This window comes from Egretta garzetta, unplaced genomic scaffold, assembly GCF_000687185.1.
Source record: "Egretta garzetta isolate BGI_Z169 unplaced genomic scaffold, ASM68718v1 scaffold7, whole genome shotgun sequence".
Classification (NCBI taxonomy): Eukaryota; Metazoa; Chordata; class Aves; order Pelecaniformes; family Ardeidae; genus Egretta; species Egretta garzetta.
The window spans coordinates 4693865-4703839 of record NW_009260350.1 but is presented as its reverse complement, the minus strand read 5'-3'; positions in this window follow the sequence as shown (position 1 = coordinate 4703839).

The following is a 9975-nucleotide window of genomic DNA, read 5'->3' as shown; positions in this document are numbered from 1 at the left end:
GAATTTTTAATTTAGTGCATGAACCATAATTAAAAAATAATAATAGATTCTTTTCATCTGAATATGTGTGTATATATATATATTTAACTCAAAGCCACGCGTTTCCCATCACCTGAAGTGTCCAGCTGAGAGGAATTGCCTTAGTTCGCTGATGTTTTGAAGGGGCTGGAGAAGGGTGTCAGCCCCCCGAGGGGGTTAGGGAGGCTGGCAGGGCTGAGCAGGGGACAGCAGGGCTGGTTGCAGCCATCCTGGGACTTTCCTCTTGCTGCAGCTCTCCGAAGATCCCATTCTCGATCCCCCCAGCCCCAGGGTCTCACCGGCGGCCCGTGTTCCACCGCTGCGCTTGCAGGCAGCTCCATCTGCTACATCCCAGGCAGATTTGCCTTCCCGGCATTGCTGCTGCCCAGGCAGCTCCCGAGGGACACTTGTCACTGCGGAGCATCTGCCGGGGGGTTGGGGATCCTTGGTGGCTTTGGGGATCCACCCAGGTATCACCCCTGTGTTTTGATGTGCCCACCACTGCTGGAGAGAGAAGGCAGCCAGCCCTCCCGGGACGGGCTCTGGCCAGCCCCTCGCAGCAGGCTCGCCCCGGGCACCAATTTGCACTTTAGTTTTACCTGGGGTTTTCGCTGCGATTGTATTTCCCTGCCTCGTTTATGAGAAGGCCATGCAGGGGAGCACCAGAGGCTTTGCCTAAGATGTATCGCATCCGCTGCTGCCTCCTCCTCCTCTAGACCCGTTACCTGGGCAGAGGGGGAAATTAGATCGCCCTGACGTGATTCGTTCTCGATAAAACTGTGTTGGCTGGGTTTTATTCTTTATTTTTATCACATTATTGTCCTGTAGGTGCTTACAAATGGACCATTCAATAATTTATCCCAAAATTTTTCAAGGAACTGGTGCCAGGCTGGCTGATCTGTCACTCCCCAACCCCTTCATCTCCTTTTTTTCTGTTTTTTTTTTTTTACTTTTTTACCAGATAGACATCTGCACTTCTCTAGGATCTCTCCAGCCTTCAAAATTTGTCATGAATGAGTGCTAATAGTTCAGAGATTGCGTAAATTTTCCAGGGTAATTTTTCTTGACCCCTGACTACTGATACACACTGAGCGTATCTTGGCGCCCTGTACCTGCTTCCCTCCCACCATTGCCCTCAGCTCCCGTCCCCTCGCTAATGCCAATTGCCCGAGGTACCCGTTACAGCCTCATACCGCAGGAACCACGTGAGGAAGGCACCATTTACTTCTCTGTATCACCTCTTCGCCTCTTCTCTCCGCCACGAGACATGAGTGCTGACTCTCTTCTCTCTCCATTACACTTCCAGTGCATTCCTAGAGCTTCTTCTCTTGCTTTCTGTCCTCCTTGCTGGCTGTAACTCACTTGGCTCCTTAGCCTTTCTTGTTCTACCCCCATGTGCTTGAGCTCTCCCTTTACACTCATCCTTATGCCCTCATTCCCATTTTTATAGGATTCCTTTCTGATTTTCAGGACACTAAAGCGCTCCTGATGCAGCAATATTGGTCTTTTACGGTTGCCCTGTGTTTCCCCTGCATCAGGGTGTTTAGCTGCTGTGCACCGAATACACCCTTTTGAGTAACTTTCCACTCCCTTTTCAGCACTCCTGCATTTCTCTTGTTCCTTGGGATGCCCTCCCAAGGGATTTGCTGGTGGTAAAGCGTCGCCCCGTGTTCGTTACATTTGTGATTGTGCAGCCCACTGTCTTCTTTTTGGTATGCTCTCTTTCATTTAATGTCAAACCCCGAGGACCATGCTGTTTGTGATCGCTGTCCTCCACACAGTGCCCAACCGGCCCTTCCATATTGGTCAGGAGCAAGGCTGGAAGAGCTGCCCCTACCTGGCCTCCCCCCACCCAGCCTCCCTGGTGCCCCCACTTTCTGGCAGAAAAAGCAGCCGGGACGCTTCCCAAATGTAGTCTGGGCAGGCCATGTCCTCCCGCATTTGCTTTTGTGATGGAATGTCAAAATGAGGTGGTTCAGACACAAAAAGTTGCTGCTTATTCAGCCAACTGCTTGCTGAACGAGGCCTTAACTTGAGAATAATTGCAGATAAAACGAAGCTATATTTTTGATGAATAAATTTTTCTTCTTTCAAATGTGCTCAATTTGAGGTTTACTGCTGTGATAAATCTTCACTAACTTCTGTTCCTGAGAGGAGCCGCAGGCAGGGAGGGACGATGCCCAGCCCCGGCACGGGGCAGATGGTCCACACCGCAATCCTGTGGGAACGGAGCCTCCTCCCCGGCAGCGAGAGCACGGGAGCCTTCCCCAGGGCTTGCACAGCCTGAAAGTGTCCTGGGAAAGGGGAGCGGGAATTCAAGAAGGCCGGGTCAAGGACTGGTTGTCACCCAGGTGAAATGTGCCCAAAAAGCCACCCTTGCTCTCCAGCCAGAGTCTGTCCATCCATCCATCCAGCCCTCCATCCGTTCCTCTAACCATCCTTCCATCCACCCACCCATCCATCCGCTACCTTTGACAGTGTGATGTGGGAAAAGGGATGGTACATTCTGGAAACCCCTTTGAGCCAAGGAGGCAGGGGTGCACAAACCAAGACAGGCCTGAAGGCGCTGCGGCAGTGGGGCTGAGGCTGCGGGCACAGTCCCGTGCTAGCAGCCAGGAAAAGGGCAATGCTGGGGAATGGAGGCGGGGATGGAGGACAGGAACTCACCCAGGGCTGGAATAAAGCTGGGAATGGTGAGGAGTCAGAGGCAGCAGAAGACAATTTCCTGCTCCAAAATGTGAAGCCATGTTCTGCGTCAACGGAAGACAAAGTTGTGGTTGCTGCAGTCAACGGTACCCCATGAACTCCCGAGGACACGCATTGGGAGTAGCGCACTTGTTGAACAGACACATCCAGAACCAACAGCCACCGCCAGCCCTGGGCATCCCCTGGGCAGTGAGGACCATCCCACCGGGAAGGTCCTCCCAGCACCGCCTTTCTCACCCCACGCCCTCGCTGGTGGTACCTACCGTCTGGGACCACTGGATTGGGGCTGGGGAGCACTGGCCGGTCCCCACGGGGATCACGAGTGACGGGGGGATCCTCTGCCCTGCTGGGAGAGGTGGCGATGCCCACCACCACATGCTGCCCTGCCCTCCCCACCTCCAAGAAGAGCGTGGGCATGGTCTGGGCGAAGTGGGACACGGGGCCACAGACATCAGTCACTTTGGGGACATCTGCCGCTTGTGTCACCAGGGAGGGCAGCACAGGGCAGGGCTGGTCCCCCGACATGGGGGACTGCGAGGGCGTCCCGGGCCTGCCATTGCGGTGGCCACGGCTCAGAGGGTCACACGTCACAGATGTGACCTCAAAAGGGAAATGCTAAGCCGCTCTGCTTTCGGAGAAGCTTAGCACTTAAAGCTGATTTCAACAGCTTTTGCCTAAAGTTTTAAGACCCGTCACTAATCAGCAGCTGCTTTATGGCTGTTGTAAAAGATCAGAAAAAAATAAAGAAATCTCCTGAAGTTGGGGGGAGCGCTTCCCAGCTCCCGCATCCATCACCAGCGGTGCCGACATTTACGAGCGCAGGGATCCATAAATCCGTGCGGGGCCGACACTGGCCTGGGACTTGGCGCTGAAGGGGAAGTGTTGTGTCTGAATCTGTGTCCTGCCCTGGGAGAAACTTTATTAATGCTTTGCACGGTGAGCCAGATGCATCCAAGCCCTGGGACATTCATCTCTGGATTTTGCAGGCTCTCCTGCCTGCTCCTGCCATAGCCTGGAGCTCCTGATGGGTGATTTTCTGCTCCCGAGCCTCCTTTGGGCAGGAAAGCTGGGTGTTTTTTTTCGGAGGAAGGACAGGCAGCAGCACATTTTGCTGTGATTTGGGTTACCCTCCTGCCTCCTTTGCTTCGTGGAGTGGCTCTGGTGCAAACAGCATCCCTCCTCAGACTCAGCAGGGAGTGGAGGAACTGGGTCCAGACTGGTCCCCCATGCAGAACCGCTTGTCCGCTAGACAAGGCTGCTCTGCCCCAGACCCTGGGATGCTCCGGCCCGTGGGGAAAAGCCCCTTCGAGGGACGGCCATGGGTTGAGGGGTCTCTTTTCACTCTGCAAGTGCTTCTGCCCACAGTGTGTCCAGGCACTGCTGGGAAAGGCTCCCAGCTTTGCGCTTCAGGCTTGCGGTAAAATCCAGCCCGAGGGGTGGGTGCTCTGGGCAGCGGCGTCCCTGCTCCGCAGTGTGGGTACAGCCGGGGCCTCCCGGGGCGGCGGGAGCTGGACCGCAGCAGGGGAGCAGAGGGGCCGGGAGGGACCCCAGCCAGCCCCCGTCTGGGTCTGCTCAGCCTGGTGCAAGCCTGAGCCAAGCCTGCTGCTGGCACAAACCAGAGCCACCCGTCCCGGAGCACCCTGTGTGCGCGTCAGCCTTGCTGCATGATGGCAATCACCCACCACAGCCGAGCCTCCCGTCCTCACCGGTGCAGGATCAGGCTCCTTTCCACGTCAGCCAAGGAGCAAGAATAAACACGGGGCAGCTGAAGCGGGGAAGGGGGGGGAGCAAGGGAACGGCTCTATCCCCATCCTGGTGAGCACAAGCGGAACAAGGTGCCTGTGCAGGCCAGCAACTTGTGCCAAGGATGCCTTGGCCACCAAGGGGGCCGTGTGTTGGCTCGGCCACCAGCCCTACTTCCAGGGCGAGACCTCACTCCATCGCCTTGTAAAATATTTGCTTTGCAAACCTGAGGGAACCGTGCCTGTGTGTGCAGGGGGAGAGGCCTGAGCCGTGCCCAGCCACCCCGTTTGCTCCGATTGCACATAAATTGACATCTTGTAAGAGAGCTGTCCAGAATCCTGAGTAATTATAGCTCGGGCTGAATCACAGAGGAATGTGGGCACTGCATCGCTCTTACAAATCACGGCGAAGGCCCTGCAGATTAAATCCTTCTTCCCCCCCATAAAGGGCTGCATTTGTGCTGTAAACAGTAAAAATAGCAGGAGCTGTTATTAACGAGGGTGTACCACAACTGCTGACTCCGATGCAAAAGGCGTCTCCATATGGTCATTACAGTTGAAGGACAAAAACAATATTTTATGTTTCTCACAGTTATTGTTCATCAAACGTTTATGAAAATGCATAATGACTGCATATGATGAGCTCGTCGTTCAATAAGGGGGATGAGATGAGGACCCATGTGAATTTCCAGCCCAAATAATTAAGACCATTAAATTAATAGCTTAATTATGTGATAAATTCCAAAACATTTTCTAGAATGCATTTTATTTTTATTTAACCTAATAGCATGTTTATCCACAACCCTTTCTGGGATTTGTACAATAAACCCACAGCGATGGTGATGCTTCCCCAAGTCTCAGTTTCTATTTTTATTGCCCTTCTGGGGGCTGCTGAGGGCCCAGGCCCTGCTGCCGTCCAGTCCCAGGGCGTGCACCAGGGCCAGGGGTGCGTGATGCACGGACGGGCTCCAAGCAGGGCTCTGCATCACTGATCTTGGAAATGCTGAATGCATTACGGTGCTGATGCCCCTCTGCCAGGACCCACGGGGGTTTATTCTCCCACTCGCATGCTCCGAGGTGCCTCGCTGCCAGCTCAGGGCCATGCGCGGGCTGTGCAAGTGATGTTCAATATTGCATTTTTTCCAAGGAAGCAACCACTGTTCATTAACTTCACTCCCTCGCTGTGCAATGCTCCAGCTTCATGCAAAGTCCATTGCTGTGTGCAGCCATACTCAGCTCGAGCGAGTCGGCGACGGGATCCTCCAGCCGAGGGCGGCATCCCCGCTATGGCACAGGCGGTGGCAAACTGGAAGACGATCAGGAAAGAGCTGCAGGAAGGGCAGAGTGGCTGGAGGACCTGGCTCGGCCGGGGAGGGGGCAGGTTGCAAGGTGCCCTGCCTGCAGCACAGCAGTCCTCACTTGGGGACAACGGCGCTGGTAGCCGGCAGGCGTTTGGATGGGCAGGACAGCACATCGAGAAGCGCCAGCGGTGGAAACAGACACCAGGATGAGTCAGACCAGAAACAAAAAAAGAGTGTGAACAGCTCACGGAAGGATCTGCCAGGTTTTGCATCGCTGACCATCTTCCAGCAGGGAGCTGTTAGGGAGCCCTGGGTCTCTGCCCGCCTGCATCAGTGCTTCGAGGTCACTGCTTGAGGCTGAGAGATGGCCTGAGCTAAGTCCAGTGGGCTTGGGACATATGGGGACTGCTGGGGCCGCAGCCGTTCCTCCACCTCCCCTCCCCTTCCCTGTGCCTGTGTCCTCGTCCCCTTGAAGCCGTGTGCTCCCGTGCACCTCCAGTCCCCTCCTGCACAACCCTCATGGTGTCCCTCATGCTCACCCAAAATGCCACTGCTTGCCCCATGGCCCAAGGAACCCCTCTGGGAATGGGTCACGTAGCGGTTGGTGGTGCCCCATCACTGTCCCCCCACGGCCAGACTCCGGGCTCAGCCGGTGAACATCGCTTTGGAAAATCAGAGCAGCTTCTCTCCAAACCCATGACATAAACCAGCAGTCGGGGGCTTTTCCATCCCACTTGCTGGCTGCGCTGTAAGAGGAACCGTCCCTGCGTGCAGTTGACGTGTCAGGCAAGGAGATTTGAGGCTTGTGCTCCGTGGCAGATCTGCTAAATGCTTTCTGAAACACAGCTATGGGTAGTTCAGCAATAACCAATGCCCCATTAACAGCAAGCAAGGCCTTGCAGCAGGCTTCTGAGAGGCAACATGCAATTAGATGAAACTTCTGTAAACTATAAATATATAATTAGAGCCTGTCTAACGAATTACAGCAGTGGAGGGGGGTTGCATGCACAGTTCCCAGGCACAAACGCCTCCCCGGCTGAGAGCAGTGCATTCGAGCAACATCTCAGCTTTTATGCCCACTTAATATTCCGCTTGCAAAGAGGTGTTTTATTAAATGACAGTTTGAAACTTAATTGTATTAATTTTCCATTGATTGCATATCTAATTCTAAATGAACTCACTAGCACCTCTCTTCCCTGCCTGCACCTTGAATTAATGAATCTCAACAGCCGACGTACTTGCAAACACAAAAGCTGTCGGAGGCACAGGCTTGTTGCCCGAGCGTCACCCGCTTGTGCAGGTGCTGAGTACTCACCCTTTGCACCCAAAGAAAGGGGCCAATGATTTTGCTCCGCAGAGCCCAGTGCTCTCATGGGGTTCCATTCAGCCAGTGCCCTTGGCCCGACCTTGGCTCTTGGCCCTTGGTCCTCTGCTCGTTGAAGTCCTGTTGGAAGAAAGCTCGTGATTCAGGCCAGGCATGCTGGGCTTGTCACAAACAGCCACTGTCAGCAGGTGTGGGTCTCTGGGAGCCGGTGTCCCACCACCGCAACCTGCTGGTGTCCATGGCCACCACTGGTCCTGAGCCAGCTTCCTGGCCCTCCCGCCCCAGTGTTACCCCTGTGTGTCCAAGCGCTGAGGTGTACAGCGGACGGACAGGCAAGTGCACACCCCAGGGGTGAACAGAAGGGTGGGGTTGACTGCAAAGACCCCATGAAGTGACCCCAGCTCATCTGCCATCGACCACAGCCACTGTTCCCCTGTTTGGTGGGTCCTTCTGCCCCACCTGCCCCTGACTGGGACTGTCCTTGTCATCAGGAGCTGTGTCGGGTCAGCGGCCCTGTCAGGTGAACTTGAACTCCCTGGGGGAGGGAGGACCATGATGCAGCTGAAATCCCCTCCTGCCAGCACAAGAACAAGCCCAGATGTTTCTCCGAACAGCCTTTGAGGTATGGGAGATGCTGTGCAGCCCCTGCCCCTCAATACCCTCACGTCCTCTGGAAGATGTTTCTTCATCCTCAACTGGGATCCCCAGTTTCTTCATCCCCAACCCATCCATGGGCTACCCCAGATCCTTTTGGCTTTGGTTTAAAAGTGGCTGGAGAAAGGAGAGGTTTCCAAGAAGCACTGTCTGCAGGTGCTGAGCGAGGACCTCACCGAGGCCATGAGGAACACCATGGGCTGTTCTCAGTGCTCTGCTGCCCTCTGAGCCCCAAACTCCTGTCCTCCTAAAGGAAGCAAAGACCAGACGTCTCACTCATGAATACTCATGGCCTGGTTCCTGCTCCCAGAGCAGCTCCTCCATCCACATGAAGACATGAGAAGGCAGGTCCCTGGTCCCAGTTCCCTGGATGGGCAGGGTGATGGCGAGAGCCTGCAGGGACAGCGGGAGCTGCCTAGTGACCAGGGTGGTTGTGGCGGTGTTTCCCTTCACAGGGACGCGGGACACCGTCAGCCGGGGGATTGTGGGATAACAGCCTGTGTCTCCCAGAGCAGCTCCTCCATCCACATGAAGACATGAGAAGGCAGGTCCCTGGTCCCAGTTCCCTGGATGGGCAGGGTGATGGCGAGAGCCTGCAGGGACAGCGGGAGCTGCCTAGTGACCAGGGTGGTTGTGGCGGTGTTTCCCTTCACAGGGACGCGGGACACCGTCAGCCGGGGGATTGTGGGATAACAGCCTGTGTGAAACAGGCTGCTGGAGCAGGCAGGGGATGCAGCACCGCCCGGTGGGTCTTTGGGGCTCAGGGATGGGTGCTCTTGCGCTGGGGGAGCTGTGCCACGTCCTTGCCCCAGGCACCAGTGTCCCTGCTCCTGCTGCACCCTGGCTCAGCCTCTCTGCTGAGCACGGAGATCGTCGCTTTTATAGGCACTACAGCAGTCATCGCTTTATTCCAATGGAGGTTTCTTATGGTTTAATATCATTAAATACAGATGCAACTTGTGTTCTCTAAAGCCATAATGCCCCTGCCTGTTACTGCCTTACAATTAACTGGGCTATAAAGCTTTCAAACATATTGCAGACACTAATTCAACTGGATGGTGAAGAAACATGCTTTTATTGGGCAATTACCAGTGCCTGGAACGTGTTCCAGTCCACACGATATTTTCCCGATAGAAACGGGGGCTACCAGGACATGCCACTGAGAAAGGTTCAAAGGTGATATCAAAACAGCCACATCTCCTGGCTGCAGGGATGGTTTTATTTACATCTTAATAAAAAGCTCTCCAGGAGTGATGTCAGAGCTCGTGAAAGCAGAGAGCGCAGCGAGCTGTGCAGATCGGAGCTGGGCCAGCTCCTCTGCACCTCCGCGCTGCACTGCCCGCCCACCCGTCCTCCATCATGCTGCCGATGCCCATCTGCTCACCCTGCTGCTCCCAGTTTAGCCTCAGATGCCTGGTCTGCACCCTCTACACTTGGCCCACACCTCATCTTTTGGTGCCTGGAGAGCTGTGCGGAGAATCCCTCCAGCCCCCCACTCCCGGCAGAGCCTGAGGGGGTGCAGATTGCCAGACAAGAGGAGGAACGGGGACGTGGCAGCTCTCTGGGTCTTGGTCTCGTGTGTGGGATCCTTGTCCTTCAGCAGGGACCTGTCTCAATTCCAGGGCACACTGGGCAGGGGGGTGAGGAAAGGTCCTGAGCTGGGGGGTGCTGGGCTGCCAGAGGAGTAAGGAGCCTGGGGAAGCTGGGAGGGGCCCGGGGACCATTGCTGTGATGGATCCCAGGCAGGGGAGGGTCCTCATCTCCTGCGGTACCCGCAGGTTGTCCCAGAGACAGAACTCTCAGTGCTTTTGCTCCTGACATGGGAGACACATGATGTGTCGTGACATGGAACACATCAGACATGCAGGCAAACTTGGGCACATGTCTGGGCAGGAGATGAGAGCAGGCATGAGTTTCTTCAACTACACTGAGTGCAGGACTTTCTCTGGAGAGCATCCACCCACCAAAGTGTCTCCAGAGATCCCTGCAGGCTCTTGGAAAGGTGAGTCTAAATTCTGTAAGCAAACATAGAATCACAGAATCGTTTGGATTGGAAAAGCCCTTTAAGCTCACCCAGCCCAACCATTCCCCTAAACCTGCCATCCCACCACTAAACCCTGGCCCTAAGCACCTCGCCTGCCCGGCTTTTAAATACCCCCAGGCATGGGGACTCGACCCCTTCCCTGGGCAGCCCCTTCCAGTGCTTGACAGCCCTTGCGGGGAAGGAATT